Source organism: Lissotriton vulgaris, chromosome 3_2 (genome assembly GCF_964263255.1).
Source record: "Lissotriton vulgaris chromosome 3_2, aLisVul1.2, whole genome shotgun sequence".
NCBI lineage: Eukaryota > Metazoa > Chordata > Amphibia > Caudata > Salamandridae > Lissotriton > Lissotriton vulgaris.
In genome coordinates this window covers 131,332,390-131,350,342 of record NC_141690.1, presented here as the reverse complement: position 1 = coordinate 131,350,342, position 17,953 = coordinate 131,332,390, and the positions used below count along the sequence as shown (strand labels likewise).

General features: G+C 40.2%; 1 protein-coding gene across 1 annotated transcript in view; it reads right to left on the bottom strand.

Moving 5' to 3' along the window:
• Nucleotides 1-17,953, bottom strand: part of CLNK (cytokine dependent hematopoietic cell linker) — a 1,199,791-nt gene that overhangs the window by 870,760 nt on the left and 311,078 nt on the right. The window lies entirely within an intron of this gene.

The following is a 17,953-nucleotide window of genomic DNA, read 5'->3' as shown; positions in this document are numbered from 1 at the left end:
GGTCTTTAACCTTTGTTAAAGCTGCTTCTGCTTGTGTTTCTTTTGCTTTTTTGCATTTCTGGCTCCCTCTGCCTCGTCCACCATGTGCATGCCTTTCTCTATACTCTGATCCATGTAGTAGAACCGGATAGCAGGCCACATTCAAAGTCCCCTCCTTGTTATTAGGAATTGTGTCATTTCCTACGGTTTTAAAATACAGAACAATGGTCTTTAGATCCAACATATTTGTTTTGATTTTCTACTTCCACAAGATTGCTTATGAATTCCTTATGAAATTCGGGGAAAGGGGGGTTTCTTACTTTGGCAATTTCCAAAACGCGCTCACATTTAATGCACACAACTCTTCCTCTGCCAGATATAGATAAAAAAAGCATCGCGATAAAAAAAATTCTCCACCTAATGCATCTGATTCTTGGTGTTACATCCGTAGACAAAACCTGCGGTCCTCTGCCTTCATCACTTGAACTCTTAAGTGCTATTTCTATAAATTATCAGAACGCCAATCCACGGTAAATAGAGTGATGTGCTTACAAAAAAACACCTCTAAGTAGTCACCTGAACTAAATAAGACTGATCAGGTTTAGCAAGAAGCAGTTCAGACTGCTTTCCATCAGGTGGCAGTAGACATACACACAAATATCTACTTTAAAATCTCTATTTCCAGTGTGCAGAGCAAAGTAAAAATAAAAATAATTGGAGATTCTATATGAACATAATAAAGACAGCTACTACACGGGATTCTAGTTTAATATCCATCCATTATCACAGCTTAAAACAAAAATGACAACTACCTTTTATTGTTCTTTTCACAGTTGTGATTTCATTTTTTGTGAATTGTGCATTGAATAGAGAGGCCAAAGAGTTGAATCTTTAGTGACTTCTTCACTCGGAGAAGAAACACAGTCCCACTGAGCTCTGCACTAGTAGCAATGTGATTGGCACAGCAGGGTATAAAGGTTGGTGTACTCTACTCATTCTCTGTAAACTGTTACTCTTCAAAATAGAAGTGAAATGTTCAGTTCTCTCAAAAAAAGAGACACTATAATAGAATGTTAATGACAACCAAAATCAAAGACGTGAGATGGGATGAACGGATTAACCTTGCACCCGACCAACTTCTTACAAGAATTAATAAGGAGAGAAAATATAAGAATCACAGCAGCACACTGTTAGGCCCAGCTTGTCCAGCGGGTTTATCCCTAGACTTTATTTGCTTTTAGGCCTTCTGTTTCTGACCTGTTTTGTTGGTTTTATGACTCTGGGCACTTTACCACGGCTCATCAGTGCTAAAGTGCATATGTTCTCCCTGTATATTGTTATGAAGGATTGGTGCTTCCAAGATTGTCATATTTGATTTACTAGTCAGTCCCTAGTGCAGTGCACTGTGTGTGCCCAGGGCCTGTTAATCAAAGGCTGCTAGTGGGCTGCAGCACTGGTTGTGCCACTGACATAAGCAGCCTGTAAATGTGACTCAGGCTTGCCATTGCAGTGCCTGTGTGCAGTCTAATACTGCCATGTCGGCTTGGCAAGTGCACCCACTTTCCAGGCCCTAACCTTCCCTTTTCTTACATGTTAGTCATCCCTAAGGTTGTCCTAAGGTACCCCTTTGGGCAGGGTGCAGTGTATGTGAAAGGTAGGACATGCCCTGGTGTGTGTGTGGTGTGTCCTGATAGTGAAATACAGCCAATTTCGTTTTTCACTATTGCAAGGCTACCTATTCCCATAGGATAGAACGGGGAGTTTGCTTATAACATCTTTATAAGGGAACAAGGTAGGAAAATAAAGTTTAGTATGCCTTAAATCAGACTAAATGCTTCTTTTAGTTAGGGTGATTTTTACATTCTGTGCTTGAAAATCCCACTTTTAGAAAGTGGGTATTTTCTTGCTTAGCCATCTAGTGTGCCTCTACTGGATGTGTATTGACTGTCTGGCTTTGGAGTGACAGGGGCTGGGGATGTGCAGTGGCTACAGAGAGTCTGGATGAGTCAGCGCTGGGCTGAATAGGCCTGGTCTGGATTTGGATTGGCGGGATGAGTAGCATGTGCACCTGAATAGGGCTGTGCCAGCCTTCCAAATGATGGCTCCGCCCTCCTGTGGCGTGTCTGGTGCCAGGGCTCACACTGACCTGACAATGGAGGTTGTTGTGCACTTGCAAAGGGATGTATGACGTAACAACGCGAGTCAGTACAACGCGTGCTGATACGGGGTAGTAAACTACGGCACAGGGACGCACGGAGATAAGGAACTAAATAAATTAAGAAAACGAATTACATTGCGCGCACTGCAATGCCATCCGTGATGCAGCGCGCGCAATGTAATTCATTTTATTTATTTATTTAGTTACTTATCTCCGTGCAGCCATATGCCGTAGTTTGTTACCCCCCACCTTGACCATCCCCGCTGCTCTGCACAACTCCCTCGAGGAGCCGGTTCTGCCCAGACCGCAGACTTTTAGATCACTTCTGGGAATCAAGAGGAACCTTTGCCAAGGAGAAGAGCCAGAGAAGCTGAGGAGGAATACTGCCCCTGGGCTGTTTGCTGTCTGGGGTTGGCCTGCAGTGGCTACCTTCTGCCAAGGAAAGGGAAAAGGACTTTACTGTTTGCTGTGTCCCCTACTTGAGGAAGATCTCCAAGGGCTTGAAACTTAGCTTGCCTCCTGTTTTGAAGTCTCAGGGACACTAAGACTTTGGCACCAGCTCCCCTGAACTTCCTTTCTGGGTGTTCTGACCTGCTAAGAGGTGCCTGCTGTTGTTTTGGGACCTCTGGAAGCTGTTTGCCGCTGGGAGCTGGAAAAGTAACACAACTTCGAGAAGCGCAATGCATCCGCACCTGTTTCCAACGCATTGCTGAAGAAATCGCTGCACGCCTCATTGAGTGCACCAATCTCCAAAGTGCGAGTTCACAGCACCGATTCAGACGCAAGCCCTGCTGGGCGGATGCAAAGACCACACGCATTGTTCGGGATCATCACATTGATCGAGTTGCGAGTTCTGTCGCAACAGAACTATTTCTACCATTTGAAAGTCATATTTGTACTACTGTATTGTGGATTTTCGTCGTTTTGGCCTTGTTTGGTTCAGATAAAGATTACTCATTTTTCTAAACTGGTGTGATGTCCATTTGTAGTGTTTTCATTGTATTACTGTATGGGTTCGCAAATGCTTACACACTGCCTCTGACATAAGCCTGTCTGCTTGTGCCAAACTACCAAGGGGGTAAGCAGGGGTTATTTTAGTAGTGTATCCCCCTTACCCTGAATAGAAGCAAGGGTCTCTATATGGACAAAGGTTCCTAGCTCTGCCAACTAGAGAACCCCATTTCTAACACACACTTTGCAAAACAATATGTTACAAGCATTTGTGAGCCATGGTCTTCACCAATCAATAATATGACTGAAGTAGATCAAGATAAGTTAGTGATCAAGGAGGCTGAAGTATTTTTTGCACTGTGCAATAAAGAAAACACTGCATGCCTCTCAAAACACTACATTACATTAGAGAATGTGCAATGATCAAGTAAAGCCTGTTTAACGTAATCAATCACAAAGTAGGTAGATTTTCATTTGAATTTTCATGTATATGGCGTACAAACCTTTCAGATCTTGTATAGGGGACTAGTAGGGTCCCAGTAATCAGGATTGTATAGGTCTGCTGTGTAAGGTAGAAGTAAATGATTTAGTGAACAGGTTGTTAGTAAGCTTTGCCCTTAAGTCTTGGTCACACTGAGTACATGAGAACTACGGGACAGATTAATCAAGGGTTTATGCAAGGTGACACAAGGGCAACACAAGCCCTTAAGTGAGATTTTCAATGGCATTCAAGACCTATCTTTTTATGTGCTGAGACTCTGCACTCGGAAAGGTACTGCTCGTAAATGCCTATTCTGGTTCCTATATTCATATGTTTTCCCTATGCCCTATACATTTTGATTTCTGGGTTCAGCTGTAGGCAAGAATCTGGACTATCCCTGGCATTCCTCCAGCATTCTCATTAGACGCATTATTTCTTGGTGGTTTACATTATTGCTGGTTACATAATAAAACACTTGGTCTGGAGGTGATTACCTCCAACTGGAAATCAACTGACAATATCACTGTTAAGCAGTGGTGGAATTTAGTTTGCCTTAATTATAGACTTCATAGGCATAATTTGCATTCTCATCATTTATTTAATTGTGATATGTTTTGGTCACCGCTTGCCAAGTATCTGTAGACAACTGCAATTCTGTATAACTTCCGAGACATAGGAGAATATTTACAACAGAATAGCATTTACCCCTTTGCCGCGGAGCGGATTATGCAGTGGCGCGGGTGTGGTGGGTGCGAGCGCGGTGCTCTCTTACTCATGAGTCACGGGCGGCGTGTGCTCATGACAGCGTGGAGCCGTCACAACCCTGCCCACTCACTAATTCGCCCGTACAGGTGGGGAATTAGTGCCACGTGGGCAGAGCGGCAGTTGGATGACGGCTCTACACCGTCATGAGCACACGCCGCCTGTGGCTCATGACGACATGGAGAGGTTAAGCAAAAATTGCTAACGCCACGCCACGGTTAGTCGGAGTCAGTTACCACCAGTACCTGTCAGCAAAAATTTGAAGGCACAGGATGACTTTGCAACAAGGCCTCTTTCTGCTCCTCTGTTGGATATTTGTGCACATCTCTTGCTTCTTTCTGCACCTTTCTTCATCTTTCTGGACTTTTCTTGCCTCTTTCTGTATTATTCTTGCTTCTTTCTGTGCATTTCTTCCCCTTTATGCACATGTCCTACCTCTGTAGGCATGGTTAGAAATTCGCATTTGAAAAACTTTTGAAATTCACTGAAAAAAACATAGGTTTCAGGGACGTTATAGTTAGAAATTAGCATCAGTGATGTCATTTGAGATGTCATCAGTGATCTCATGAGTGATGTCACTATGTGACATCATCAGCAGTGCATTGCGGAGGTGCGAGTTATAGTTAGGTCAACTAACTATATCTCCCGGATTTCTCTGGTTGTGTACATGTAAAATGTTTAACTAACTATACCGTCCCTGAAACCCGTGTTTTTTTCAGTGAATTTCTAAGCTTTTTTCAAATGCTAATTTCTAACTATAACGTCCCTGAAACCTATGTTTTTTTCAGTGAACATATATATATATATATTCGATATAAGATTATCCAGTACTTATATAAACAATCATCCGTCATTCCGAGGTAGGTTTAAAAACACTCAGACTACTTTATTATTAACAAAATTACATCTTCGCGTTTCGGAAGTCTCCGGCTTCCTTCTTCATGATGTCAAAGCGCCATTTTTTTCAAGTTACAATACATTTTGCAGTAGTGGTTGATACTGACATATGACACAACATTATACGTATAGGACTCTGCCTAACCCAATGTGGTGGCCATATTTAAACATGTTTCTCATATTACTCAGAGTCATGCTAATTCAGCTCTCTTTCCAAATGCTCGCAATTATTCATTTGTGAATATAATTTAAAATTCATGGATGTTTATAACCACGATTTGTTTATTTTTCTTGGGAATATTATTCCTCACTTTTTTCATTCTATTGCACATTTATATTGAAACAAAAAATATTTAAAATTCAAACAGTGCATTTCACGAATCCAAAGTGCAAGTGCATTGAGCTATTGGAAACTTTAGCTTTAAATAAAATATACCGGCAAGTGCCTATTCATATTGGGTACATGTTCCGACAAACTTAAGGTGCTAGTGCAACTGTGCAAATAAGCATTATTCAATCATTGTTATTTCAACTTTAAGTTACTTCACTTGAAAGTGCAAGACCAAGTAAATATAATTGTTCATGACCTATATACAATTTAAAAACAGGGTATTTTTTTATATCTATCTAAAAGTATGTATCCAGAGACAGAAAGTAATTTTAAAATAAAAAAACACAACATTACTTAATCATATTCTCTAACAGTAATGTTACCATATCACTTCTAAGTTTAAAGTGCTAGTGCTTACGTAAACTAGAGAACATTTTCCATGTAATCCTATCTCTCTCCTCAATGTAAACATACTTTAATACAGTACATTGATCTCAAAAAGTGCAAGTGCATATTGATCAAAACGGAATTTGCTACCCATCTCAACACAACACAGATCTTATGTTGTATGTGCCTTAGTATCCACTACTGCAAACAAAAAATTAAAAACAATCAGTTCATGGTCTTACTCTTGTGCAGATTCTCCTATTTCAACTCTTCTTCATACTAATCAAGACAGGCAGGTATATAGGTCCTCATCCATGGTTCCTTGCAGTTAAATTCCGGAATAAAGCATTGAACAGAATTAATGAAGCAATGTCCAAAATACCGGGCAACACACGGCTATGATATTGCAATTCATATCAATGTCCCGGATTGCGGAGAAAATAAATATAACTGCCTATCATCACTTGTTAAATATGACATGGTAAATACATGTACTAATAATAATGGCGACAATACAATACATTGTTGAAAACAGGTGTCCAAAGTTTGTAGAAACCGGGGGCATTGTACAGTGATCATCTGGGGGAACGCGGATACACCCGGGGGAGGAAGGCTGCATGTGCTGTCTCTGCAGTTAAAGTGACAGCCTCAAATTACGGCAACAAAGTAAACATACCCTGTGGTTGCACGGTGGGCATGACGTGTGCATGCAAGTTGCAGGGCACTCAGAAGGATATATATATACATATATATATGTAAATATATTTTAAAAACCTGTTTGGTGTATTTCATTTTATATAATTTACTTTTCCCATGTTTTTAATCTCCTTGCTCCACTTGCTTGCACAATAATCGTTAATCTCACTGCTCCTTGGCGGGTCCCTTCACGATCCATCCACATTGCTGAAGGACATCTTGGGGGAGAGAAGGACGCCTGGCTGCGCCATCTTTGCTGACGGTCTAGTCGTCATAAGGACGCTAGACATCTACTTAAAGCAGTCATGTTGACGCTCAGCGGGCACGCGCAGCGGGATCGCCGGATTTCCGCCGGAGTTCCGCCTGAGTTCAGCCCGTCTGCACCCATCCGCGCCAGACCGGGCCCAGGGGCCATGCCCCCTGTATTAAGCCCGGCAGTCTGCCACGTATCTCCCGGAACCTATTCCTATACCGGTGAGATCTTAAAATCTTTACGCACTCCTTTTCAACCTGACTGCATTCTCTGCACTTTACCGATTCACAATTTTAAATGCTTAGGCTGCAATTTCTCCTCTGGTAAAATGTCCAGATGTAAAGCAATGAGCCATACTCGTACACGAGGTAGACGGAGGGTCGCTAAAATTCCTCTTAGCTGCCCTCCACTCCAGTTTTGGAGTATTAACTGTTGATCCCTCCCGAAGCATAAACAAAATATTTACAACTTCATCGTTGATGAGCAGCCTGACGCCATTTTTCTTATTGAAACCTGGCTTCATGAAAGCTCTGGTCCCGATATTGCCATTGCAGTTCCTGATAACTATGTTATAGTAAGGCAGGACAGAGACTCTGGAAAAGGGCGGGCATTGCTATAATTTTTAAATCTACTTACAGTTGTAAGTTTGAAGCCTTTCCCTTTCCCGGATGTGAAGCTGCCTTGTTCAAACTAGCAATTAGACCCCAACTCACCTTGTCGGGCCTCCTAGTTTATCGCCCTCCAGGCAATGCTAACTCCTGGACGTCCTCATTTGCCGATACCTTAGCCCCTTTACTTCTCAGGGTGGCAAATTTCACCATTTTAGGTGATCTAAATTTACACCTTGAAGATCCTTTATGCACCACCAGCAAGCACTTCTTATCTGATCTTGAAGTTTTGAATCTCTTGCTGTGTAACTCTGGATCTACTCATTCTGCTGGACATCAATTAGATCCCATTCTTTCCAACCTTCATTTTGACTGTTCACAGAGTGCCTGCCCGCTGGAGTGGTCTGACCATTTCGCAGTCCACTTCTCCCTATCTCACGCTAAGAGCCTGGTAAAGGGTGTCTGCGGTAAGGGCGAATTAATCCGTCAGTGGGGTAAACTTGATATTACGAAGTTAAACCAACACCTCATAAATACTCGCCCTGACACTGATGTTCCTGTTTCAGAACTGAACACCGCAGTATCACACTGGCTCACTAATGCTGTAACTACCCTTCTTACCATCCTCCTGTACCTTGGTTCTCTGATGATCTGAAAATCTTACGAGCCAACTGCAAGACCCTCGAAAGGAAATGGAGGCACTCCTATTCTCCTTCTCGGAAAGCCGCTTATAAAGAAGCCTTGAAGGGGTATCACTCACAATGCAAAATTGAGAGAGCTACATACACCGTGAGCACAGTGACACAAGCACAGACCTGTCCGCGTACTCTTTTTTCTGTCGTTAAAAAGTTAACAGGAGCGGACTCGGTCCTGACTCCTCCAGCGTTGGAGGAAGCTCAATGCAATTCTATTGTGAGTTCTTTATTGCCAAGGTCGAGCGCATTTATGACTCCATGAGTACTCCCCTGACAGAAATTGAACCCCGACCAGGACAGATTGTGGTGATCGAACCACCCCCTCCAATGGTGAGAGTCACAAATTGGCAACCGTTCGATGATACCTCGTTCCTTTCCTGTTTGAGCAGTGTTAGATCTGGATCACCTCGTGATCCAATACCTGCCAAAGTCCTAAAGTTATTGGACCTTGAACCCCGACAGGTTCTCATGAGCTTGCTTAATGCATCTCTAACTGAGTCTCACGTGTTACAAGAATGGAAGCATGCAATGGTTGTCCCCCTTTTAAAGAAGGCTGGACCAGACATGTCCAATCTCGCTAATTTTAGACCCATATCGCTGTTGCCTGTTTTTTTAAAAGTGTTGGAAAGGCACGTTAACAATCAGTTAAACCATCTTGTGGAACGCTCGGAATTTCTTCATCCCTCCCAGTCCGGCTTTCGAGCGCACCACTCCACCAAGCTGGCGCTCCTCGGGATGACGGAGAGGTTACGACACGGTATCGACCGCAGGGAGACATCTGCACTCATCCTTCTGGATTTGAATACGGCGTTCGATACCGTGTCCCATTCCATCCTCTTGAACACTCTCCGGTCCCTGGGAGTAGACAGTCCTGCATTAGCCTGGACTGCCTCTTTCTTAAATGAGCGCACTTTCCAGGTTTTTTCAATGAAGGCTGAATCTGGTATTTGCTCATCGGCGTATGGCGTTCCCCAGGGGTCTATACTCAGCCCCTTATTATTTAACATCTATGTTAGACCCCTGGCTACCTTCGTGGAGGATGCTGGGCTGGCCATATTTTCATACGCCGATGACACTCAGATTGTTTTCTCCCTTTCCAGTAGCGATTGTAGTAACATATCGGCCTTGAAGGTTGGACTGTCGCGTGTCGCCGAGTGGATGCAGAAGCATTTTCTCAAGTTATACGGTGACAAGACCGAGATTGTTATCTTGGGGAAGAATAAAGATCTTTGGGGCCCTCAGCACTGGCCTAGTGATATGGGACCCCTTCCCCAGCCGGTCTCCGTGGTCCGCAACCTCGGATTTCTTATAGACGACAAGCTCTCTATGAGGCAGCAGGCCACTAAGGTGGCTTCTGTGTGTTTTGCCACCCTGCGATGGCTCCAGAAAATCTTATGGATGCTGCCCCGTGCCACCCAGAGAACCGTCATCCAGGCGCTAGTAATCACCCGCCTGGACTACGGAAATGTCCTATATCTCGGTGCTGACACTTTAACCATCAACAAACTTCAGGTGGTGCAAAATTCGTCAGCCCTACGTCTCTGTAATGTTCCGAGGAGATCTTCGGCCTCACAGGCTCTTCGTGACTTACATTGGCTTAGGGTCCCGAGCCGTATCAAATTCAAAGCCCTGCGTCATCTCTTTAAAATTAAGCAGGGCTCAGCCCCAAAAAACCTACAGAATCTTTTCCAAACATATAAACCCAGGCGCACTTTGAGATCTTCTGCAAATGGTGACTTCGTGATTCCAAGATTTAAACTTGTAAAGATGGGGGGGCAGTCCTTCTCCCATCTAGGCCCCAAATCTTGGAACGCACTTCCTCTCGCTCTGAAATCGGAGACTGATTTATTCTGTTTCCGGAAAAAACTTAAGACCCTGCTCTTTCAGTAAATTTGTCCCTCTGCTCTAGTTTGCTCATTGCACTGCGCTGTGTCTTGTTTTCTTCTTGTGTCTATCCCTGGCGCCGGGAAACCCATGGCGGGTAGCTGTTGCGCAACATAAGTTCAAATAAATAAATAAATAAATAAATAAATAAATATAAATATAAATATATATATATATATATATATATATATATATATATATATATATATATATATATATATATATATACATATATATATTACCTACTGGCGGTCGCCAGTAGGTATATATAGTTAGGATTTTTTCCCTATGGGATTTCTGAAAATTCTATGTCTAATAACTTTGGCGTTTGTGGACGGAATCGGCTGAAATTTTCAGGAAAATGGCACATTTTGTTTCTGAGCAGCCCCTGAAAATTTGGGGGGTGTTCGGCAAGGGGGGGCCGAGAAAAAAGGGGGTCCCAAAACGCGTTTTTTACATTGAGTTTTCCATAGGGCGGTTGGACTCACTTTTAGCCCGAACGGCTGAATGGATTTTCACGAAACTTGGCAAAATTGTAGGGACTGTTAGCCCGATGTGCCTTTGCTAGGTCTCAATATATGTGCTTCAGTGGATTTTGAGAAATTAACGTTTAAATCAAGATATATATCTGTAACAGCGCTCCGGGCAGCGATCCGGTTAGCGAACCTTTCGCGTATCGGAACTTTGCGATGCGAAGCTGATTGGCCCTCTGGTGTCTGTCAACATTCTAAACAGTCCGGAGCGGCCGCCATCTTGTCTCTCGGTAGGATCGAGAGACAAGAGGAGGCCAAAACAAAGGGGGAAATTACCATAAGGGGGCATAGTAGATCCTCGTTGACCCCCTAGGTTTTATGTGGAGGTTTTAAAAGGGCCTAGGAGGGTCCCAAAAAAAAAAAAAAAAAATTTTTTTTTGCGTGGTAAGCGCCAAGTTCGCGAACCAGAAAGCGTTCTGGGCAGCGAACTTTATGGATAAAAGAATGAAAGACTTTTCTAATACTGTATGTTAATTATTTGTTGGTTTTGTTGATTATTTTTTAATTTTTTTATTTTTTAAGCAATTATTTATTATTGTGATTGTGTTTCAAAATTTAATAACATTTCTAACATTTAACTAGTTTATGAATTACATATAAAAATGATTAAAGACTCAAACAATTTTTTAATATTACATACAATTTTATTTTTCGGATTGTTTTTCAAAATTTAATACAACGTCTAGCATTTCACTGTCTGATATGTGTTCTTGTTCAGTGAACATAAGTTCCAACATTTGTCCGTCATCATAATAAAGTAAATGATCCACAGATTCTACACATTGAACTAATTCATGGTCCCGTGATTCATCCATGAAATCTGAGTCATCATTGTCCTCATTAACTTTTTCTGTGTTGTTCTCCAGAACAATTTCGAAGGAAACATTCTGCTCACCTTCCATTTTATTGCTGTAATTTGCATAAAAAATAAATATATCAGTAGAGATAGGGCACTGTTGGGTTTAAGTTCAGACAGGTACTTGTGAGTTTATAACAGAGAAGTAATCTATGGGCACTGTATGGTTTCAGGCGTGAAGTAGTACTATTAAAAAGTGCCTGTGAAGAAGCCTAAGTAAATTCATAATTATACCACGGAAACCTAAATCAGTCCATAATTATAATAAAGAAGCCTTTCTCAATGTCTAACTCTTACAGAGGGATAGTATATAACTATCTGAAAAAGTTTACCATATTTACTTATAGTGCACAATATACTTCAGTTTTAAAAATAACAACTTACCTTTAGAAACAAGTTGATGTTATTAGTGGTATTCTAAATGATATATACAACAACAAGTAGTAGTCAAAATGGCTGTGTTTCCTTCTCTTCCTTTATATATATTCAGGTATATAACCAATCAAATGTCAGGTAATAAAAGTAGAAAATGTAAGTAACATTTTCATTGGTTGTCAATTCCAACACTTCAGATGTGTTTTGTGAAGTAATTTACCTCATGGTACTTGGAGAGGTCTACAGGCTAAATGGCTAAATGAAATTTCAATGAAATTTGTGAGAATGGAAGGGATTGTTATGTAGTATGAGCTAATCTATATTTGGTGAGAGTGTCTCTAGTCGTTTTTCTGTAAATTACTTTCCCACCTTTTTTTTTGGACCGCTTTCCGGGAAGCGGCCCGGTTCGCGAACCTTAAGCGTCACGGGAGTCCACCATTTTGTGTTTCGGGCGCATTAAGATACAAGATGGAGGGCAAATAATGTTTAGAATGGGTAGAAGGGGTCATGGTAGACTTATCTTGACCCTCTAGGTTTTCTGAGGGTGGCTGAGGAGGCTTATATGTGCGGAAAAAAACATTTTTTTTAAAAATTCCGCGAGGTTAGCTTTCGGTTCGCGAACCGGGTAGCGCCCCGGGGAGCGAATTTTGTGGAAAAATAATGAAAAAAATTAGAAAAACATAATAATTGTGAGTGATCAGATGAAGGGTAGCTCTGAGAAGAGCTTTTGGGTTTATGGTACATTTAGGTACTTATAAGTAGGTACCAATGCACAGTCTTAAATTCAGAATGAAAATTCTGTTGCCCTCATCTGAGAAGTGAACTCCATCTCCTCTGTAGATATCTTGCATGTAGTAACGCAAGTTATTGTTGTACAGAGAGCCCATTCCATGGTCTCTCATGAAAGCTGAAACAGATTTGTTTACATGCTTCCTCGCTTTCTCAATTTGTGGACAAAATTGGTTGGACCACTTCCATTTCTGTCTTTGGCATATATTGGAGTATACCAAGGCAGTTTGAGGAAAAAGTGCCATTAATTGCTCAAAGGTGTCCTTTAAAAGCATTTCCAGACCTACCCCTGTCAAAGTGCCCAAATCATTACCTCCACAGTGCACTATTAACAGGTCAGGTTTTGGCAAATGCATAAAGGTTTTCACCAATGGTATCAATTGGTGACATTTTAATCCTCTTTGGCCCAACCACTTAATTTCCACATCTTGTAAATTGAGGTTAGGTAAATTTCTGTTCTCAGCATACCTTTGAGCCCAGTGGATGTAACTATGTCCAACAATCCAGACCTTAAACATGGTGGGAGAAGGTTGTTCTGCAGTCAGATGAAGTGTGGTAATGAAAGGGCAGTTGAAACAGTAGGAGTTTCTAAAGAAAAAAAACTGTGGATTTACAATGCTAATGATTCATTAGCAGTGATTGGTGCATTTCCATTTCTGAAAACAGAAAGTTAGGGTGCATGGATGTGTTCTTTGAAACATGTCATTTGAATGGTCAAGGAAGAAACATTTAATGAAAGATTGCACTGGATAGCAGGTGCACTGAGAGTTCACAGTTCAATTGAAACATTGTTGTGTGAATTTGCAAACATGAGAGGTCTTCCAGGAGGTGGTTGCTATGGAAACAAGGCAGATAGGGCAGAGGGGGGAAGGGTTTTGATTTGAAAAAAGTGAGGGAAGAGGTATGATTGGCTAATATGAGAGATATGTGAAAAGAATATCTGTATTTCTGTGCTTTCAATAGCTGCAGCCTTTGGAGTGCATCCTTTTTCTTCTGCTGAAGACAATTTGGTGTATTTCTGAGACTGTTTTCAAAACTCAAAAAATATTTGCTAAGGTGAGAAAAGATTTATTTAATTTAGATAGAGAATAGTATGATTTAAGGAGAAAATGATGAAGAAAGCTGTGTTTTTAAAATGTGGTTTTGTCTCTAGTGATATAGTAATAGAATTAGTTTCATAGAGAAATTGTAATTGCATATTTGGTGTAACATTCTGGCATGCAGTAACACAAGATATTGTGATATATGGAGCCCATTCCATGGTCTGTTATGTAAGCTGAAACAGATATGTTGCTTTTAAAAACGATTTAAGAAATCAATTACATTTCTGGATATGTACTGCTAGAGCTTCATAGGTTGTTTTTAGCCATATTTATAAGGTATTTGAGTGTCTAAGATATTATGTTTTCCTTTTAAAATGTAAAGTGTTCCTCATGGGGCAAGTGTCTTGTAAATACGCTCCCACTTGTGCTTGGCAAATTCAGATTTTGATTATGGGAGTTACCTAGCCATGTTAATAGTGTCCCAAAAATGGTGCTAGGGAATTGCAGAAAACACTTTCATGTGTCTCAAGGACATTTTTAGTCATTTCTTCATGAATGCAGGTATACAATTGATTTATATGCTGTGTTTAAAAACGAATTTTGAAATGAATTAAATTTCAGGATATGTACTGTTAGAGCTTCATAGGTTGTTTGGGGTCATATTTAGAAGGCATTTTAGTGTCTTTGATGTTATTTTTCCCTTTTTAAATGGAAAGCGTTCCTCATGGGGCCCTGAGCAGTTCTTAGCCATGTTATTTAATAGGAAGTGGATAACATGGCTAAGAGCATTTGCTGGAAAATGCATGAATATCGCTGACTTTTCTGCGATGTTATGTTTACCTCTTAAAATGTAAAGTGTTCCTCATGGGGCAAGTGTCTTGTAAATACGCTCCCACTTGTGCTTGGCAAATTCAGATTTTGATTATGGGAGTTACCTAGCCATGTTAATAGTGTTCCAAAAATGGTGCTAGGGAATTGCAGAAAACACTTTCATGTGTCTCAAGGACATTTTTAGTCATTTCTTCATGAATGCAGGTATACAATTGATTTATATGCTGTGTTTAAAAACGAATTTTGAAATGAATTAAATTTCAGGATATGTACTGTTAGAGCTTCATAGGTTGTTTGGGGTCATATTTAGAAGGCATTTTAGTGTCTTTGATGTTATTTTTCCCTTTTTAAATGGAAAGCGTTCCTCATGGGGCCCTGAGCAGTTCTTAGCCATGTTATTTAATAGGAAGTGGATAACATGGCTAAGAGCATTTGCTGGAAAATGCATGAATATCGCTGACTTTTCTGCGATGTTATGTTTACCTCTTAAAATGTAAAGTGTTCCTCATGGGGCAAGTGTCTTGTAAATACGCTCCCACTTGTGCTTGGCAATTTTAGATTTTGATTATGGGAGTTACCTAGCCATGTTAATAGTGTCCCAAAAATGGTGCTAGGGCATTCCAGAAAACACTTTCATGTGTCTCAAGGACATTTTTAGTCATTTCTTCATGAATGCAGGTATACAATTGATTTATATGCTGTGTTTAAAAACGAATTTTGAAATGAATTAAATTTCAGGATATGTACTGTTAGAGCTTCATAGGTTGTTTGGGGTCATATTTAGAAGGCATTTTAGTGTCTTTGATGTTATTTTTCCATTTTTAAATGGAAAGCGTTCCTCATGGGGCCCTGAGCAGTTCTTAGCCATGTTATTTAATAGGAAGTGGATAACATGGCTAAGAGCATTTGCTGGAAAATGCATGAATATCGCTGATTTTTCTGCTATATTCATGCATTGCGGCCGTTTTTTTTCACATTGCTTCATAGGTTGTTTGGGGTCATATTTAGAAGGCATTTTAGAGTCTTTGATGTTATTTTTCCCTTTTTAAATGGAAAGCGTTCCTCATGGGGCCCTGAGCAGTTCTTAGCCATGTTATTTAATAGGAAGTGGATAACATGGCTAAGAGCATTTGCTGGAAAATGCATGAATATCGCAGATTTTTCTGCTATATTCATGCATTGCGGCCGTTTTTTTTCACATTGCTTCATAGGTTGTTTGGGGTCATATTTAGAAGGCATTTTAGTGTCTTTGATGTTATTTTTCCCTTTTTAAATGGAAAGCGTTCCTCATGGGGCCCTGAGCAGTTCTTAGCCATGTTATTTAATAGGAAGTGGATAACATGGCTAAGAGCATTTGCTGGAAAGTGCATGAATATCGCTGATTTTTCTGCTATATTCATGCATTGCGGCCGTTTTTTTTCACATTGCTTCATAGGTTGTTTGGGTTCATATTTAGAAGGCATTTTAGTGTCTTTGATGTTATTTTTCCCTTTTTAAATGGAAAGCGTTCCTCATGGGGCCCTGAGCAGTTCTTAGCCATGTTATTTAATAGGAAGTGGATAACATGGCTAAGAGCATTTGCTGGAAAATGCATGAATATCGCTGATTTTTCTGCGATATTCATGCATTGCGGCCGTTTTTTTTCACATTTGCAAGCACTTCTTAGCCATGTTATCCAATGGGAGGTGGATAACATGGCTAAGAGCATTTGCTTTAAAGGTTGTTTGGGGTTATACACCATTTTTGGGAAATTATTAACATGCCTATCTAACTCCCATAATCAAAATCTAAATTTGCCAACCGCAGGTGGGAGCGTATTTACAATAAATTTGCACCATGAAGAACGTAAAATAGCATACTAGATACTCAAATGCCTTATAAATATGACCCAAAACATCTTATGAAGCACTAGTAGTGCATATTTGGAGAAATGTATTGGTTTTCATTTAATGATTTACTTCATTGGTAGGGCTTCACATGTTTTTTTACCTTGGTCTTTTTCAGTGAAAATCTTATCTGCAACCATGTGTTGGCCTCACCTCAAATAAACAAAACAGGGGATGGACTGAATGTGGATCAATGACACACATTTACCCCAGTCTAAAGATCAGGGCCTAAACAAATCTTTAGATAGGCTACATCTTATCGTCATCCTGAATTAATGATTTAAAATATTAGGGAGTGATTTATGAGTGTTGTATGCTTGTTTTGTACCATTGAGTGTCATTTTTGTGATGCAGTGCTGGTGGAAAATATTTGCTATGTTAAATAATTAGTATGGCATTAAGTTTTAGATGACTGTTATTTATTTACTGTTTGGTAATTGTGGTTAATAACATTTTATATTATATTTATCCACAGATTCAACTGCAGATTCTTTCATAGTTTGGAAAATGCCTTCCAAAAGTAGAATACGAAAGGCTAGAAAACGTCAAAGACAGCAGGATGATGTTTTATTGCAGCAGTCCTCTTCCCCAAATACTTGTCAAAACACCAAGAAAGGTCCGGGTAAGAGCACGAAATCATTCTTAAGAAATATTTGTAGTAAAAAAAGTTTTGCTCAAAAAAATGTTTCAGTTCACAAAAAGAAAAGTAATTTAAATGGAAAGGAGAGACCCATCACAAATGTTACTGGTAGAGGAAGAGATAACTCTGTGCATGATAGTAGAAGGAAACAACAGTTTAGGGACATTCGAAATCGAATGTTCCGTAATAGGATATTAGTTAATTTGTTGAAAAATATTAAAAAGAAAGGCCAACAGAAAGCGGCATTTTATAAGAAGAAGAAAAATGTAGAGAAAATTATTGATCATGCTTTTGAAATTAAGCGGAAGTTGTTTATTTTGGTAATCAATAGAATTAGGAAACTAAGCAAGGTAATTTCTGATTTCAAAACAAAAAGTAGATGGAAGAGAGTAGTAAATCGTACTAACTTTTGTGAAGTTTTTTCCGGAGAATGGATGCATAGTTCAAGTTCTGAGGCATTTTTTAATGAGGAGACTTATTTTCAGGATAATGATTTGGTGCATGCAGTTGACATCAGTGGTCGAGCTTATGAAGTGAAGGATGGTTGTCCAGTTGAAAAAGAACAACTTGTGACAACAGAGACAGAAGAGGCGCTAAGTGATGAGGTTTTAGGAAGATGTCCTAAGGGTCCTGTGTACATTTGGAAGTGTAGTTCTATTTGCAGTGTGCAACAGGTTTCCATCAATTTGCTTTGTGATTTTATACGGACATTTAATAAGAAAAGTTTGAAGCAGAAAATGAAGTTGTTGCAAGATTTAGATCCTTGCAGAGTGAGACAAATGACAGGTTTGCGTGGTCATTCACTGGCTTGTCTTTCCAGGAGAGTATGCCAGAGTGTTTTTCATCATTTCAGGATGCTAGCAGTGCATCATAATAAAGTGAGAAAATTAGTGAGAATGTTGTATTATGCTAAGAGTC